Raw genomic sequence first — 20,481 nt, 5'->3', positions numbered from 1 at the left:
GACCTCAGAGTCTTTACTGTGAGTGAGGAGACAGGTGCCCTGTGGTGATACAGGGAGAGGTTTGGCTTACCCTCACAACACGATTAGCCAGGTCAGTCAGCAGCAGTCTCCTCTCACTGGATTCACCAGACGTCTGGACTCAGTGCTTGTCTTTGCCAGCAGGTCCCTCTCTCAGCAGGTGTGATCTTGGGTGAAGCAGGTTCTCTCAGCAAGGTTCCATCTCTGTGCTGCAGTCTCTCACAACATGTCCTTTCTCTGGCTCAGCATGTAGTAACTTCCAGAAAGCTCCAGGACCTACGATGATGTCACAATCATGTGACCAATGCTCAATGTTTTATTAACAGCATACTGAGTCCATCTGCCATCTACTGGGCATTTCAGCTAATGCAGCCTGTGTAACTTCACAGGGTTACATATCTATTATCTATCTATCTATCTATCTATCTATCTATCTATCATTATCTATCTATCAATTATCTATCTATCTATCTATCTATCCAGCCATATACCCCATCTATCTAAATTCTATCTATCAATTCATCTACCTATCTATCCTTCTATCTATCAATTATATATCTATCTATCTTTCTATCTACCTATCTATAGTCTATCTTTCCATCTATCTGTTATCTATCCATTTATCTATCCAACTATCTATCCAGCTATCTGTTATCTATCTATGTATCTATACATCCATATACCCCATCTATCTAAATTCTATCTATCTATCTATCGTCTATCTATCCACCTGTTTTCTATATATCTATCTATCAATTTATCTACCTATCTATCCTTCTATCTATCAATTATCTATCTATCTATCTTTCTATCTACCTATTTATAGTCTATCTTTTTATCTATCTGTTATCTATCTACAAACCGGATTCCAAAAAAGTTGGGACACTATACAAATCGTGAATAAAAACTGAATGCAATGATGTGGAGGTGCCAACTTCTAATATTTTATTCAGAAAAGAACATAAATCACGAAACAAAAGTTTAAACTGAGAAAATGTACCATTTTAAGGGAAAAATATGTTGAATCAGAATTTCATGGTGTCAACAAATCCCAAAAAAGTTGGGACAAGGCCATTTTCACCACTGTGTGGCATCTCCCCTTCTTCTTACAACACTCAACAGACGTCTGGGGACCGAGGAGACCAGTTTCTCAAGTTTAGAAATAGGAATGCTCTCCCATTCTTGTCTAATACAGGCCTCTAACTGTTCAATCGTCTTGGGCCTTCTTTGTTGCACCTTCCTCTTTATGATGCGCCAAATGTTCTCTATAGGTGAAAGATCTGGACTGCAGACTGGCCATTTCAGTACCCGGATCCTTCTCCTACGCAGCCATGATGTTGTGATTGATGCAGAATGTGGTCTGGCATTATCTTGTTGAAAAATGCAGGGTCTTCCCTGAAAGAGATGACGTCTGGATGGGAGCATATGTTGTTCTAGAACCTGAATATATTTTTTTGCATTGATGGTGCCTTTCCAGACATGCAAGCTGCCCATGCCACACGCACTCATGCAACCCCATACCATCAGAGATGCAGGCTTCTGAACTGAGCGTTGATAACAACTTGGGTTGTCCTTGTCCTCTTTGGTCCGGATGACATGGCGTCCCAGATTTCCAAAAAGAACTTTGAATCGTGACTCGTCTGACCACAGAACAGTCTTCCATTTTGCCACACTCCATTTTAAATGATCCCTGGCCCAGTGAAAACGCCTGAGCTTGTGGATCTTGCTTAGAAATGGCTTCTTCTTTGCACTGTAGAGTTTCAGCTGGCAACGGCGGATGGCACGGTGGATTGTGTTCACTGACAATGGTTTCTGGAAGTATTCCTGAGCCCATTCTGTGATTTCCTTTACAGTAGCATTCCTGTTTGTGGTGCAGTGTCGTTTAAGGGCCCGGAGATCACGGGCATCCAGTATGGTTTTACGGCCTTGACCCTTACGCACAGAGATTGTTCAGGATTCTCTGATTCTTCGGATGATGTTATGCACAGTTAATGATGATAGATGCAAAGTCTTTGCAATTTTTCGCTGGGTAACACCTTTCTGATATTGCTCCACTATCTTTCTGCGCAACATTGTGGGAATTGGTGATCCTCTACCCATCTTGGCCTCTGAGAGACACTGCCACTCTGAGAAGCTCTTTTTATACCCAATCATGTTGCCAATTGACCTAATTAGTGTTAATTGGTCTTCCAGCTCTTCGTTATGCTCAAATTTACTTTTTCCAGCCTCTTATTGCTACTTGTACCAACTTTTTGGGGATTTGTTGACACTGTGAAAATTTGAATCAACGTATTTTTCCTTCAAAATGATACATTTACTCGGATTAAACGTTTGATCTGTCATCTACGTTCTATTACAAATAAAATATTGACATTTGCCATCTCCACATCATTGCATTCAGTTTTTATTCACAATTTGTTTAGCGTCCCAACTTTTTTGGAATCCGGTTTGTATCTATCTATCTAGCTATCTAGCTATCTATCAAATTTATCTATCTATCTATCTATCTATGTTTCTATACATCCATATACCCCATCCATAATTCTATCAATTTATCTATCTATCTATCTATCTATCTATCTATCTATCTATGTATCCATTTATCTATCTATCAATCCATTTTATCCAGACAACTGCCTATCTATCTATCTATCTATCTATCCAGCTATCTGTTATCTATCCATTTATCTATCCAACTATTTATCTATCCAGCTATCTGTTATCTATCTATGTATTTATACATCCATATACCCCATCTATCTAAATTCTATTTATCCTTCTATCTATCTATCTATCTTTCTATCTACCTATCTATAGTCTATCTATCCATCTGCCTGTTTTCTATCTATCTATCTATCTTTCTATCTACTTATCTATAGTCTATCTTCCCAGCTATCTATATTTATAGTGCTTGATATTAAAATTCATATTGCTTGATATTAAAATTTTATATTGCTTGATATCAAATTTATATTGCTTGATATTCAATTTATATACTGTTGTGCACTGTCACAGTTGTCATATCCTACACAACCAACCCCCAACACTCTGTGTCAATACACACCTTAGTATTTCTCTGTGCCAACCATCCCCACCACTCTGTGGCAATAGACACCACAATGTTGCAAAGTTGTATTCATTTAAAATGTTTACACAATACAAAATTTCAAAAATGTTGTACAATATGCTGTAAAAATGTCAAAATGATCAATTTATCCGTATATCTATCTATCCCAATCTAACATTTCAATAGATAAATATTTTATCTATCTATCTACCTATCAATCTATACATTTATCTATCTATCTCTCTATCTATTTCTAACCATCTAGCTACTATAACATGGCTATCTATCAAACATTTATCTATTTACATTTCTATCTATCAAACATCTATTTATCTTTCTATCTAACTGGCTGTCTTTCTATCTTTCTATCTATTATCTATCTTTCTATCTATCTATCCATTTATCTAACAATTTATCCATTTATCTATCTTTCTCTCAATCTTTCTATCTATCCATCTAGCTAACAATTTATCAATTTTTTTGTCTAGCTACCACATATCTATTTATCTAATTATCTACCAATATATTTTATCTATATATTTATCTGGCTTCTAATATCTATCTAACAACGTCCAATCTAGCTATCCATTTATCTAACAATGTATCCATTTATCTGTCTTTCTATCTTTCTATACATTTTTCTATCTATCCAGCTATATAACAATTTTTCCCTTTATCTATCTATGATCAATTTATCCGTATATCTGTGCCAATATAGACAGACAAACCTCACCACTCTGTCATTACACACAGCAATGTTGCAAAGTTGTATTCATGTGAAATGTTTACACAATTCAAAATTTCAAAGTGTTGTACAATATGCTGTAAAAATGTCAAAATGATCAATTTATTCGTATAGCTATCAATCTTTCTATCCTTCTATCAATATATCTATTTATCTTTCTATCAAACATCTATTTATCTTTCTATCTAACCGTCTATCTTTCCACTATCTTTCTTTCTATCACATATCTATTTATCTATCAATTCATCTATTTATCTATATCTACATATCTAGCTATCTACCTATTTGCCTATTTATCTAACAATGTATCTAGACATCTATCTATCTAACAATTTATCTATGAACAATCTAACTATCTACCAATCTATCTATTTTATCTATCTATCCATTCTATCTAGCTGTCTTTCTATCTTTCTATCTATTATCTATCTTTTAATTATCTTTCTATCTATAACATATCTATTTATCTATCAATTTATCAATCAACAACCTATCTATCTATACAACTATTTATCTAGCTTCCAACAGCTATCAATTTATCTATTTATGCATATATCTATGTATACGTATATCTATTTATAAAGCTTCTAATATCTATCTAAGTTTATCTATTTATCTATGTATATGCATATCTATTTATCAAGCTTCTAATATCTTTCTAACTACATATCTTTCTATCTAGCGATCTATCTATAACACAGCTATCTATCAAACATCTATTTATCTTTCTATCTAACTGTCCATCTTTCCACTATCTTTTTATCTATCACATATCTATTTATCTAACAATTTATCTATCAACAATCTATCTAAATATCTGCCAATTTATTTATCTAGCTTCTAATATCTATCTAACAGCCTATCTTTCTATCTATCTTTCTATCAATCGATCTATATATCGATTAAAGTGGTAATATGACATCCCTGCCCCGCGAGTCCGTGCCTCTTCTAATATATGACAATATCCTGGTGGCCTTAGAAGCAGCTGATAGACATTGTATACTGTTATCAAGCAATATAAAAGGGGCGGGGGTATCTGTATAAAAGGGGGCGTGGTACCTGTCACTTTGCAGTTTTGCAGGATTACATTGTGCATATAATTATAAGTGCTGCAACAATAAATAAATCACAGCAGATATCTCAATAGCATTGCATTAACCCTCTTTAACATTAGTTAACCCATTGCAGCAGTCCTCTGGGGTATTATAGAAAGAGACTGTCATGTACTACTGTACATGACATCTGGTTTTCATTTTATACATTAATCATGAGAATATCCCTTCAGGCAGATCTCTAGCCTTCCATGTAAATCTGATGGCCTGCAGAGACTATGTTCCTCCTGTTAAGCACCACATAGTTACACAGTTATTACGGCTGAAATAAGACACAAGTCCATCAAAAATTGATCTAAACGCTTTTTAAAACTGCCCTTTGTTCCTGCTGTGACCACGTCACGATTTAGTCTATTCCACAGATTTACAGTTCTTCTTACACTTAAGAAGCTTTGACGCTTCTGGAGACTAAACTTTTCTTCTCCAGTCGGAGGCAGTGCCCCCTTGTCTTTTGAGGGCATTTTATAAGGAAGGTTTTTCACCATATTTTTTGTACGGCCCATTTATATATTTTGTATAGGCTAATCATGTCCCCCCTTAGACGTCTCTTCTCAAGACTAAATAAATTTCATTCTTTTAATCTTTCTTCATAACTAAGACCCTCCATGCCCCATATCAGTTTAGTCGCTCTCCTCTGTATGTTTTCCAGCTGCAGGGCGTCCTTTCTATGGACTGGTGCCCAGAACTGAACTGCGTATTCCAGATGAGGCCGCACCAGCGCTTTGTAAAGTGGTAATATGACATCCCTGCCCCGCGAGTCCATGCCTCTTCTAATATATGACAATATCCTGGTAGTCTTAGAAGCAGCTGATTGACATTGTATGCTGTTATTTAATCTACCATCCACAAGGACACCCAAATCCTTCTCTATAAGGGACTCTCCCAGTGTTACATCCCCTAGGACATATGATGCACAGAGATTATTACTACCGAGATGCATGCACCAACTTTTTTTATTTATTTTCTAAATCTGCAAAAACTGCGTAAATTGCAACAAGTCATAATTTTTTGCAACTTTTTCTTCACCAGTTTTGGCATCACCAACGGTACAATAGTCGCCTCCTGTGTGTAGGCAGCTCTGTATCAGAAAACCACCCTCGTCCATTATATGTTGAATACTTTACTAAGGAATATGAACAGAGGATGACCTAATGGCACAACCCCGTTAAATATACTGAAATATATTGTATATAACTATATATATATATAACTGAAATAATACACTGCGGCATGACGTAGGGGTGCGTGTTGCGCTTCTCCCTTCGCCACCTCCCCCTCTCTCCATGCCTCCTGCTCTGATGCGGTACGCGGAGCCCTGCGTGTGATCAGCTGGGAGCGTGTGCTTCTGCCTTAAGCCGGGATCTGCCTTGGGTGGAACGCGGTGGCGCTGACTTTTGAAGCGGGAACCGGCCCTGGGGGATGACGCTCTGGCCCCTCCATCGGTCGAGGCCATATTCCCGGACGCAGCTGCAAAAGTGATGGACCCCGCGATGTACGGCTGAGGTACCCTGCGATGGACCCTGCGATACACGGCTGAGGTATAGTTTCCTACCTTGAGGGGGTGTCGGGAGTCGGTGGGACCCGTATGGAGCCGGAGTGTGCGCTTTGTTTTGCCCTAGCCCTGCTGACCCGGTGGTGCATGACTTGTTTCCCCTTCGTCCTGGCCCTGCTGACCTCGTGGTGGACGTTGGTGAGCCGCGTGCAGACGCCGCTGCGCTTCTCTCTCTCCTGACCATCCAGTGGCCGCGGGTGAGCGGAGGTGTCTGGCTGTGGACATCGGTGGAGCCTGGGAGTGGGGTCTGTGTTCTGCTGGTCTGGAGCGGGGTCCCCCCTTCCTTCCTGGATGCAATGTGTAGTATGGTCTGTGAGGAGTGGGGACCACGGGTGGAGGCCTGATGCCCCCCGCTGTGCCATCAGCAATTACTAGGCGTACTCTCGGATGTACTTTGCTGGATTGACCTACTGAACAATACCAGGGGTTGAGAAGATTTTGACTGAGTGACTGGACAATCTCTTTGGCTTTGTCTCCTGGATGGACCAGTCCTGTTTGGGGGCCCCAACACTCGGGCAGGATAGTGGGGTTAAGAAGGCACTATCTTGATCTACTATAGAGGACCCATGTGTTCAAATTATATTACCCTATAAGACTCTTATGTAACAAGCTTTTTGATCCCACAGTGATTTGGGTTTGATTTTCATTCGGGCCAGTGGAATCACATTACATTGTTGTCCAGAGTGAAAGGAGCCCCTCATTTATAGAGTGTGTCTCCTAAGATGGTATAGCAGTGGGAGGGGGCCCATATATTGTGGATGTTTGTGTGCCTTAGCCCTAGTTAGTATGCCCCCTGTCTCTTTTTCTGTCCTTTACTTACATTTGGTTAGTTCCTGGGAGCCAGGCGTAATACTCATGTATATTTAATTTAAGTGAAGGACATTAATTTGGGGCTGTGAGGCGGGCTCTTTGGGTCCTGTAAGTGTCGGCGGGTATTTCCTTGTCCCGATCCGGAATAATAGTCGATCTGGTACGGGAAATTCCTGTGTGTACATACCTCTAGGTCTTAATATTGTTTTTCTTCTGTAGGAATTTTCCGTACGGGGTGCTATAAAATGCCGCCTAAGTTCCATAAGTTGGGAGGGATGGCCTTGCCGAAAAGTGGTCAGGGGGGAAGCCCCCAGGCTCGCATAGACAAATTTTTGAAGTCTCCTCAATCTAAAACTAGGGGAGGTACACAGAGATCTGCCCTACAAGCTGAGCAGGGAGTGGGTATCATGGACCGGTCAGAGTTAGGCACTACAAAGGTTCATATACCTCAGAGTGAAGGATTTGAGAGTATCAATAAAATACTCTCTGATATTTTAGGAGTAGTAAATGTCACTAACGCCTCGGTTGCAGAGATGGCCTTGTCCCTCTCAGCAGTACAAGGCGACATTGCGATAATTAGAGACGAGATGACTAAACTAAGAGTGAAGGTGAAGGAGCTGGAAACTGCAGTGGATTTAGCCACTTCAGAGACCAGTCTATTAAAAAAGAGACTGGATGAGGTAGATGCAGACCGATCCTGGCTTAGAGGGAAACTGATAGATTTGGAAGATAGATCTCGTAGAAATAACTTGCGACTAGTAGGTTTTCCAGAAGGGATAGAACAGGATAACCCTTCACACTTCATTCAAAAATGGTTGGTGGATAACTTGGGGCCGGATCATGATGCATCTACTTTTTGTGTGGAAAGGGCCCATAGAATCCCCTCTAGAAAGCCCCCACCAGGGGCCCCCCCAGGGCAGTCCTTGCGAAACTAGTTTGATCAAAAGACCGGGACTGGGTATTTAGGCAGAAAAGAGAAGTATTAGAGACATAATTAGATGGTAATTTGATATCAATATATCCAGACTTCTCACGAGAGACCCATATTAAAAGAAGATCCTTTTTTGAGGTTAAAAAAAGATTAGCTGCAGCTAAGGTTAAATATTCAATGATGTACCCAGCCAAGTTGAGGGTAGTGTATAATGATATGGTCCAGTTTTTCTCTACACAGGCGGAGGCTGTGCAATGGCCGGATACTGCAGGGTTATAAAGAAAATGTAAAGAAAATTAGGTTGTGGGAGGAGAGAGATCAGGGGGAAAAGTGGTTTGGGGGGAGGTTTGGTGGATTGGAAGAGGTTGATGGGTAATGTGATTTTCGTTATCAATCATGAAGGGGGTATTTTGGGGGAGGGTATTGGGGAGGGATTGGCTGTCGTCACTTGTTCTGCGGTCTTGTGTCTCTCTCCTAGATAGGAGACCAGGATTACCAGGCATTAATTGCGTATGTCAGGTAACATTCTATTTTGGAATGTGAGGGGGTTGGGAGACAGGGTGAAGAGGACGGTGGTGTTTGATCAGGTGGCCCGCCACTTACCAACAATTGTTGTATTGTTAGAAACCCATGCAGTAGTGGACAGGCTCTATACATTGAAAAGAAAATGGGCTTTATTTGAATATCATGCTTATTTCTCCTCTTATTCAAGAGGGGTTAGTGTTTATATCCATGGTAGTATGGAATTTTTACCGGTGGATAGCATGATTGACAAAGAAGGAAGATTTGTCTACTTGCATGGGTATTGGAAAGGGCAGGAGATTATAATGGCGTTTGTCTATATTCCTCCACCATATAAACCAAATGTTCTCTCTTTATTAGCTAACTATCTGGCCACAAAAAAAAACCCTGTCCGTTACTAGTAGCCGGAGATTTTAATTCTGTACTTGATCCTGGGCTGGACCGTTTTTCCTCTGCTGGGCAAGGTCGGACTGGATCTACTTTGAGCTCTGTTTGCCAGGAGCTGGCGCTGGTTGATATCTGGCGGCACCTCTATGGCAATAAGATAATCTACTCTTGCTTCAGCCAGTCCTATGGGTCAATGTCCCGTATTGATTTGGCTTTTGCAAGTCGAGATTTGTGTCATCAAATTGTGAAAATGAAGTACGAACCTCATGGAATTTCAGATCATTCTCCGTTCCTGGTCTCACTCAGAGAGGCGGATCCTCCAGCCTCAGGCAGAATTTTTAAATTGAATTTGCACTGGCTGGATGTTATAGGAGAGCAGGGTCAGGTAGATCATTAAATACAGGAATCTGGGGGATTAAATGTAGACTCGACACATATTCATTATGTGTGGGATGCATTGAAGGCCCATATAAGAGGTATATATTTCTCTAAAATCAACCGGTATAGATCTGAACTTTGTCAAAGGGAACAACAGTTGACAGAGACAATTAGTAGATTACAGGGTGTACTGATTGCTAATCATAATGAGCAAAACATAACCCAGTTAAAAGAGGCCAACGTACAGTTTAAGATACTTCTATATAGTAAAGCTCAACATAAGCTTCTTTTCCAGGGCCAAAATCGCTTCTGCGAATCGGGTAAAACTGGAAAGTTCTTGGCACGGTTGGTTGCTAACTATAGAGCGGTTACTACTATAAGTGAGATCAGGAACGCAAAAGGTAATAGGGTGAGATTCTCAGCGCTGGTTAGGGAGGAATTTGTGAAATATTACTCTGGGCTCTTTCAGTCGGATATTACGCTTGGACGGGACGATATGGAGCAATATCTACAACAATTAGGGCTTCCTCAGTTAGAACAGGGAAATGCTGGAGCGCACTATTGACTTGAAGGAGCTGCGATCGATTCTTCCACTACTGAAATATAACTCATCCCCTGACCCTGATGGTCTGCCGTTTGAACTCTATAGGTACCACGCAAAATCGCTTCTCCCAATTCTTTTACAGGTCTTGAATGAATCCTGTGTATCTGGTGCTTTGCCTCCATCATTCAGAGAGGCAGTGATTACCTTGGTGTTGAAAAAGGATAAAGATAGATGCGATATGGGTTCATGTAGACCCATATCGCTCTTAAATACAGATTATAAGATCTTTGCCAAAATATTGGCGAATCGCTTGAAAAGAGTCATAGCCTCTCTGGTGCATATTAATCAGACGGGATTCATTCTGGGCCGACAAATACAGATGAGCCTCTATAGGGTATACTTGAATCTCTCGGTTGGGGGTAGTATAGACCAATCCATCCTGTCTTTAGATCCCGCAAAGGCGTTTGACAGGATGGAGTGGTCTTTTTTGTGGGCTACTATGTCTCACTTTGGATTGGGGACCGTATTTACAGAGATGACTGTTTCTGTTCTTGTGTTTGAGCTGGTAGTGACGACAGCCAAGGGGGGGGGGGGGGGGGAGATGGGTGTTTATAGCTTTATTACATGTATTAAGCATGAATTTGCAGCCTTTTTCATAATCTCTATTGGAGTCTACTATCCGTTTACAGGATAGCGGTCTATTTTTGTATAGTGTTTTTTTTGTACTGGCTGTTTTTTCTAGTATGATGTATTTTGTGGTTTATTATGATGGAAATAAAAAAAATCTTTAAAAAAATAAATAAAAAATATACTGAAATATGACATTTGACTTGTCTCTTAGGTTGTATGTACTTGCCTTTCCAAAAGAAAACAGATTGGCATGCAGCTTCTGCGCCTCCAATGCATGTCGATGTGGTAAAAGAATCACAATTGGCTCCTATACAGGTAGAACATCTCAGGGAATTCCCTGCAAAGACAGAACATCCCAAATTATACCACAGTCCTATAAAATGTACATCAGGAAGCAGCTGAGGCCCCAACATTTTTTATATCTCAATATAATATGAAGAAGAGACTACGTGCGACATTATAAGGTTATGTGTAGTACAGTGCACACAGCAGTGTCATCTCCTCCTCACACTACTACACCATGACATGTATACACAGCACAGTGCACACAGTAGTGTCATCTCCTCCTCACACTACTACACCATGACATGTATACACAGCACAGTGCACACAGCAGTGTCATCTCCTCCTCACACTGCTACACCATGACATGTATACACAGCACAGTGCACACAGCAGTGTCATCTCCTCCTCACACTACTACACCATGACATGTATACACAGCACAGTGCACACAGCAGTGTCATCTCCCCCTCACACTACTACACCATGACATGTATACACAGCACAGTGCACACAGCAGTGTCATCTCCTCCTCACACTACTACACCATGACATGTATACACAGCACAGTGCACACAGCAGTGTCATCTCCTCCTCACACTACTACACCATGACATGTATACACAGCACAGTGCACACAGCAGTGTCATCTCCTCCTCACACTACTACACCATGACATGTATACACAGCACAGTGCACACAGCAGCGTCATCTCCTCCTCACACTACTACACCATGACATGTATACACAGCACAGTGCACACAGCAGCGTCATCTCCTCCTCACACTACTACACCATGACATGTATACACAGCACAGTGCACACAGCAGCGTCATCTCCTCCTCACACTACTACACCATGACATGTATACACAGCACAGTGCACACAGCAGCGTCATCTCCTCCTCACACTACTACACCATGACATGTATACACAGCACAGTGCACACAGCAGTGTCATCTCCTCCTCACACTACTACACCATGACATGTATACACAGCACAGCGCACACAGCAGTGTCATCTCCTCCTCACACTACTACACCATGACATGTATACACAGCACAGTGCACACAGCAGTGTCATCTCCTCCTCACACTACTACACCATGACATGTATACACAGCCCAGTGCACACAGCAGTGTCATCTCCTCCTCACACTACTACACCATGACATGTATACACAGCACAGTGCACACAGCAGTGTCATCTCCTCCTCACACTACTACACCATGACATGTATACACAGCGCAGTGCACACAGCAGTGTCATCTCCTCCTCACACTACTACACCATGACATGTATACACAGCGCAGTGCACACAGCAGTGTCATCTCCTCCTCACACTACTACACCATGACATGTATACACAGCACAGCGCACACAGCAGTGTCATCTCCTCCTCACACTACTACATCATGACATGTATACACAGCACAGTGCACACAGCAGTGTCATCTCCTCCTCACACTACTACACCATGACATGTATACACAGCACAGTGCACACAGCAGTGTCATCTCCTCCTCACATTACTACACCATGATATGTATACACAGCACAGTGCACACAGCAGTGTCATCTCCCCCTCACATTACTACACCATGACATGTATACACAGCACAGTGCACACAGCAGTGTCATCTCCTCCTCACACTACTACACCATGACATGTATACACAGCACAGTGCACACAGCAGTGTCATCTCCTCCTCACACTACTACACCATGACATGTATACACAGCACAGTGCACACAGCAGCGTCATCTCCTCCTCACACTACTACACCATGACATGTATACACAGCACAGTGCACACAGCAGTGTCATCTCCTCCTCACACTACTACACCATGACATGTATATACAGCACAGTGCACACAGCAGTGTCATCTCCTCCTCACACTACTACACCATGACATGTATACACAGCACAGTGCACACAGCAGTGTCATCTCCTCCTCACACTACTACACCTTGACATGTATACACAGCACAGTGCACACAGCAGTGTCATCTCCTCCTCACACTACTACACCAAGGCATGTATACACAGCACAGCGCACACAGCAGTGTCATCTCCTCCTCACATTACTACACCATGACATGTATACACAGCACAGTGCACACAGCAGTGTCATCTCCTCCTCATACTACTACACCATGACATGTATACACAGCACAGTGCACACAGCAGTGTCATCTCCTCCTGACACTACTACACCATGACATGTATACACAGCACAGTGCACACAGCAGCGTCATCTCCTCCTCACTAGTGATGAGCGGCAGGGGTCATATTCGAATTCGCGATATTTCGCGAATATTTTTTAGAATATTCGTCGAATATTCGAAAATTCGAAAATTCGAAAAAAAAAAATCTTGAAAAAAATCGGCAAGGTAATGATTGTGTAATATGCCAATTTTCGTAATTCGAATTTTTCGGATTCGAATTTTTATTGCGAATTTTTCAACTTTAAGACAAAGAAGATTATAGCACTATGTTAGCTAAATTGCTCTATATTCGTTTTTTTTCGAATATTCGCTATATTGCTATATATTCTTGATTTACAATATTACAAATATTCGAAAAAACGAAGTTATAGCAATATAGCGAAAATTCGAAAAAACGAATATAGAGCAATTTAGCTAATATAGTGCTATAATCTTCTTTGTCTAATAATTGTAATTTTTTTCTCATCTGAAGTTCAGATTGGAAAAAAATTACAACTATAAAAAAAGGATTATAGCACTATATTAGCTAAATTGCTCTATATAAGTTAAAAAATTCGCAATAAAAATTCGAATCCGAAAATTCGCAAATTACACAATCATTACCTTGCCGATTTTTTTCAAGAAAAAACCCCAAAAGATTATAGCACTATATTAGCTAAATTGCTCTATTTTCGATTTTTTGAATATTCGGTATATTGCTATAACAGTTTTTTCGAATATTCGTAATATATAGCAATATAGCGAATATTCGAAAAAACGAATATAGAGCAATTTAGCTAATATAGTGCTATAATCTTTTTTTTTATAGTTGTAATTTTTTTCCAATCTGAACTCAGATGAGAAAAAAATTACAACTATTAGACAAAGAAGATTATAGCACTATATTAGCTTAATTGCTCTATATTCTTTTTTTTCGAATTTTCGCTATATTGCTATAACTTCGTTTTTTCGAATATTTGTAATATTCTAAAACAAGAATATATAGCAATATAGCGAATATTCGAAAAAAACGAATATAGAGCAATTTAGCTAACATAGTGCTATAATCTTCTTTGTCTTAAAGTTGAAAAATTCGCAATAAAAAATTCGAATCCGAAAATTCGAATTACGAAAATTCGCATATTACATAATAATTACCTTGCCGATTTTTTCAAGAAAAAAAAATCGTGCATTTTCGAATATGACCCCTGACGCTCATCACTACTCCTAAAGTCAAGTATATTGCAGCCTTCTTATTGGCCCACAAGCTAGAAGCAGGAAGGGATCATGTGTACTGATAAAAAAAAAAATAAAAAAAATCGGAAAAAACGAATATTCGAAATTACGAATATATAACTATATTCGAAATATTCGCGAATTTTCGAAGTGGCTATATTCGCGATAAAAATTCGAAATTCGAATATTCGTGATCAACACTACTCCTCACACTACTACACCATGACATGTATACACAGCACAGTGCACACAGCAGTGTCATCTCCTCCTCATACTACTACACCATGACATGTATACACAGCACAGTGCACACAGCAGTGTCATCTCCTCCTCACACTACTACACCATGACATGTATACACAGCACAGTGCACACAGCAGTGTCATCTCCTCCTCACACTACTACACCATGACATGTATACACAGCACAGTGCACACAGCAGTGTCATCTCCCCCTCACACTACTACACCATGACATGTATACACAGCACAGTGCACACAGCAGTGTCATCTCCCCCTCACACTACTACACCATGACATGTATACACAGCACAGTGCACACAGCAGTGTCATCTCCTCCTCACACTACTACACCATGACATGTATACACAGCACAGTGCACAGCAGTGTCATCTCCTCCTCACACTACTACACCATGACATGTATACACAGCACAGTGCACACAGCAGCATCATCTCCTCCTCACACTACACCATGACATGTATACACAGCACAGTGCACACAGCAGTGTCATCTCCTCCTCACACTACTACACCATGACATGTATACACAGCACAGTGCACACAGCAGTGTCATCTCCCCCTCACACTACTACACCATGACATGTATACACAGCACAGTGCACACAGCAGTGTCATCTCCTCCTCACACTACTACACCATGACATGTATACACAGCACAGTGCACACAGCAGTGTCATCTCCTCCTCACACTACTACACCATGACATGTATACACAGCACAGTGCACACAGCAGTGTCATCTCCTCCTCACACTACTACACCATGACATGTATACACAGCACAGTGCACACAGCAGTGTCATCTCCTCCTCACACTACTACACCATGACATGTATACACAGCACAGCGCACACAGCAGTGTCATCTCCTCCTCACACTACTACACCATGACATGTATACACAGCACAGTGCACACAGCAGTGTCATCTCCTCCTCACATTACTACACCATGACATGTATACACAGCACAGTGCACACAGCAGTGTCATCTCCTCCTCACACTACTACACCATGACATGTATACACAGCACAGTGCACACAGCAGTGTCATCTCCTCCTCACACTACTACACCATGACATGTATACACAGCACAGTGCACACAGCAGTGTCATCTCCTCCTCACACTACTACACCATGACATGTATACACAGCACAGTGCACACAGCAGCATCATCTCCTCCTCACACTACACCATGACATGTATACACAGCACAGTGCACAGAGCAGTGTCATCTCCTCCTCACACTACTACACCATGTCATGTATACACAGCACAGTGCACACAGCAGTGTCATCTCCTCCTCACACTATTACACCATGACATGTATACACAGCACAGTGCACACAGCAGTGTCATCTCCCCCTCACACTACTACACCATGACATGTATACACAGCACAGTGCACACAGCAGTGTCATCTCCTCCTTACACTACTACACCATGACATGTATACACAGCACAGTGCACACAGCAGTGTCATCTCCTCCTCATATTACCTCACCATGACATGCTGATATAATTAAACAAGATAAACACTCTAATAGTTTACTTATATACAATACACATCGTGCTGATCTACAGTATATGGTATAACTTTCCACACATACACAGAAAGATCCATTAATAATTTATATCATTACTTAATTTTAGAAATTGTTTGAAAATGAGTGTAAAGACCATGAGGTACATTTGGCTACGTCGCATGTGTGATAATGGCTGATATAAGGTATATATTTCTTATGAGTATTACAACATGCCTCTGTTATAGGAAAGCCTACAGTCATTGTGATGCTGCTATATATGCATATAATAAAAGTTTTAGAAAGTAAAACATAGGTTGAAGCGTAAATATCTGATTCCCTTTGGGGGGATGGAACGGGGAGGAACTAGGAGAAAGTTTTGAGTCTGAATTAGGACCGTTCTAACTGGAGACAACAAGACATTAACATCTAAGCTTCAACCACACGTCTGGGCTATATTGATATTTTCCTATAACTCTTGCCACAAATTTCAGAAAAATGTATCTTCTTTAATAAATATTCAACATTTTGATAAGAAACCTTAGTTCTGCTACTGTAATTGATAAGAAGAGAAATTACAGAAATTGATGGCATAGTTTATATCTGGCAAACCTGGTCATACCAAAAGAGGGACAAAGAGCTCAAAAAGAATGTTCCAGCTTCAGGAAGTTGGAGAATGTAGAATCTGGAGGAATACAGGTACCAGACTTGCTGAGACGTGCCAATGTCAGGAACCCATATTTTGGGGTCATCTAATTGTACTTGTATTGTGTGACACAGTGAGAGGTTTGCAGATGATGACGAAACCTACTTGGCGATGTACCAGAAGGTGGCCACAAGGGAGAAGCTACCCCGAGTCCAGTAGGCTGAGGTCGTCGCTCCATTCCTGGCATCCGATTCCCAGCGGGTCTATTTCGACTTGCCGGGCAATCAATCGGCTGACTACCAGAAAGTTAAGGGTGAGATTCTGGCAAGACTTGGGGTGAATGTGTTGGTCCGGGCCCACCGGGTGCATCAGTGGGGGTTCAACCCGGCTGAACCTGCAAGACCCCAGTATTATAGCTTACTTCACCTCTTGCAAAAATGGCTACAGCCTGACATGCTGAGTCCCACTGCTATGCTGGGTCGTCTGTTAGCCGATATGTTCTGTAGGGCTTTGCCATACCCTCTCCAGCACTGGATCGGTCAGGTGTCTCCTGGCAATGCCCTTGAGATGGTGGACCTGGTGAAACACTATGAAGCTACCAGGAATCTAAAGAAGGGTTCTGTCAGGAGGGGGGTCGGAACCCCCGGAAATCTCCACCCCAGGTGCGGAGATTTGAGCTGATAAAACCCACCCGGGATGTACCCACGCCAGACCTGGCTCTGATCTTCTGCTGACGGTGTCAGGAGACTGGCCATGTAAGGGCTGACTGTCCCCATTGGGTTAAGCCCATGGACACTAACTATGGCTACCGTCAGTCGCTAAATGCCAGGAGGCTGTGTGCAACAGGTACCCCAGAGTCTCTAGATCACTTGTGTCAGGTGGAAGTGGCAGACACTCTGGCATAGGCTCTGCTGAGCTCAGGGAGTCTGGTGACCCTAGTAAGGGCTACCCTGGTGTGGTCCACTGAGTATACTGGCCAGAAAGTTGGGGTGATGTGCATCCACGGAGACTTAAAAGACTACCCCACCACGCTGGTGTCTCTAACCACAGTAGCCGGTAGACTGCTACTTTCGGTTGAAGAGGGGGAGACAACCCCGCTGAGTGTGATGGTGGGAAACGTGGAGGACTTGCCGTCAGGTACTGAATTGGCAAACGTCAATGTCTCCGGGGATAATTTTGGTACCGCACAACACCTATCCCTATCCAGGGAGAATTTGTTAATAGTAGATGGTGAACCACAACAAACTGGGGCTGAGTCGGTGTTTCTCCATTTCGTGGTTCATCAGGGTATGCTGTATCGGGTAAATCAACTACGGGGTGAGCATATTGAACAGTTGGTGGTCCCCAAGGCTTATCACAAACCCCTTTTATGTCCAAAGTGATGAGAGAACTCTGTAAGTTGATGCACATTAAACAGCTACGGATGTCCGTTTACCATCCGCAAACGGGCTGTATGGTAGAAAGGTTTAACCAAACATATAAAAATATGTTGAAAATGGTGGTGGCTAAAGATGGGAAAGACTGGGACCTTCTTCTGCCCTATCTCATGTTCGCAGTGCGAGAGGTACCCCAGGCCTCTACTGTGTTTTCGCCCTTCGAACTGCTATATGGCAGACACCCACGCGGTCTCTTGGATGTAGCCAAAGAGGCATGGGAACAACAACCCACTCCGTATAAAGTGTTATTGAGTATGTTACCCAGATGCAAGAACGGATAGAGACAGTGTTGCCTCTTGTTAGGGAGCATATGGAGGCAGCTCAGCGAGCCCAGAGTCAGGTCTATAATCAGCAGGCTCGGGTCCGGATTTTTAACCTCGGGTTTTGGTTCTGGTACCGACCATGGACAGTAAGTTCCTGGCTAGGTGGCAGGGGCCCTACGAGGTACTCGAGAAAGTTGGAGATGTGAACTACAAGGTTCACAGGGCAGCGAAAGCCTGAACAGATCTATCATGTTAATTTGCTTAAGCCGTGGAAGGATATGGAGACCTCTATGGAAGACAGCCCGTGTTCGGGTTTATATAGGGGGAAGAGGTTCTGTCCCCTTTGTCTGATGCAAGGGATGAGGTTGCCGCTGTAAAGGTTGCTGACAGCCTCTCCTCTAAACAGGCTCAGGAGGCCAGGGAGTTCATTAGTCTGAACATGGATGTGTTCTCTGACCTCCCCGGACGCACTTCCACAATCCAGCATTACATTGCCATGGAACCTCAGACCAAAGTCCGGTTAAAACCATGGCTATGTAACGGTCAGCAGAGGAAGAGACCGTAGAGCAGGACTCAAGTACAGTGCAGCAGACAAGGAGGCTGAAGTAGAAACCGGCTTTATTAAAAGAGAACTCTAACTGCCGGAGAAGCAGATTTACAATATGAACAGCTTGGGAATTCACAATAAAGATAATGGAAATTTGCATAAAGAACACAAATGAATCACAAACACAAGTACAGACAATAGCAGGCTACTCTCTTCTAGGTAGTCCTATCTGTCCCCGCTACCCGGGGTGCACCTCTACGGTGCACTAAACTAAATCCTATTCCACTATGTCCTAGCCCAGGTTAGCATCAGTGCACTCACAGTTCGGTGTCCGGCACATGCAGGCAGATACAGTCTGGGTCCCGATCTGGTTGCTTGCTTGCTTGCTTGCTTCAGCGTGGCTCAGCTCTGGCCTCTCTTTGTAGTCTCTGTAACTCTGGTTAGAGATAATCAGCAGCTCTGGACGTGTAATCAGGCAGGGCCTGGAATTCACTCACAGTCCCTCTGGTAAGTGCCTCACACTGCAGCAGTCTCTCTTCTACACCAGGACACATCAGCTCAGTCAGAGAGCAAACACACTCTAATGTCCCAAATACTGTGTCACAGCAGGCAGGGAGAAATCGCTCTAATCTTCCCTGTGGATCTCCCTCTCAGTGCACAGCGTCCTTCTTCCTGTGTCCTCAGACACCTTCAGCCCAGGCTCTCAGCTCTGCCCGGGAAAAACACTTAACTCCTTGTCCTCTGGAAACAACTCCTCTCACTGTCCTACTCAGCCACAGTGGCCTCTGGTGGCTGGAGGGAAACATGACAGTCTGCTATATATATATGTGTTGGAAATGTTGCTGGATGATCAGGGCTGCCTCTTACATGCCTCCCCACTTAAAGGTGGCCGTCCTCGGCCTTGCTATATAGTCCATAGAAATAATGGTTAATGTAACTTTTTATACAGCAGTACAACATTGTCCACAATACATACAGGTGGACCAAATGAACTCATCAGCAGCGTACCTGTTTGGTGGAACCCCTGCAGTAAGCCTACTGGATCTCCGGAGGTCCTGGCTATCTGTTACGACCTGACTCTCTCCACTAGGAACTGCCAGTCTGGATTCATCCACCACAATAGGAGGTTCGGGTGTGTCCGAGGGCCCCTCTCCATTACGGGCTGGCAATGGTTCTGTGACAGTGCCTTCATCACCTGTAACCTGGGAGGCTTCTTCAGTGTTGGGAGCAGTCCACCAGTCTTCACCATAATCTCCATCAGAGATAACAAGTTCTGAGTATGGGGCAGGAGGAGGTGTCCTCTGAACAGGTGCGGCATCTTTGGACCGGCATGGCCGTAACATATTCCTATGTAGGGTCCGTGAAGCAAATTCCTCATTCTC

At 42.4% G+C, this 20,481-nt stretch overlaps 1 protein-coding gene across 1 annotated transcript in view; it reads right to left on the bottom strand.

Annotated features, from left to right (window-relative positions):
- The window catches only part of LOC122946632, a 29,415-nt gene that overhangs the window by 6,169 nt on the left and 2,765 nt on the right, over positions 1 to 20,481 (bottom strand).

Source organism: Bufo gargarizans, chromosome 9 (assembly GCF_014858855.1).
Source record: "Bufo gargarizans isolate SCDJY-AF-19 chromosome 9, ASM1485885v1, whole genome shotgun sequence".
NCBI classification, from domain to species: Eukaryota; Metazoa; Chordata; class Amphibia; order Anura; family Bufonidae; genus Bufo; species Bufo gargarizans.
The sequence above is the reverse complement of the archived record's forward strand: the minus strand, read 5'-3'. Positions and strand labels throughout refer to the sequence as shown.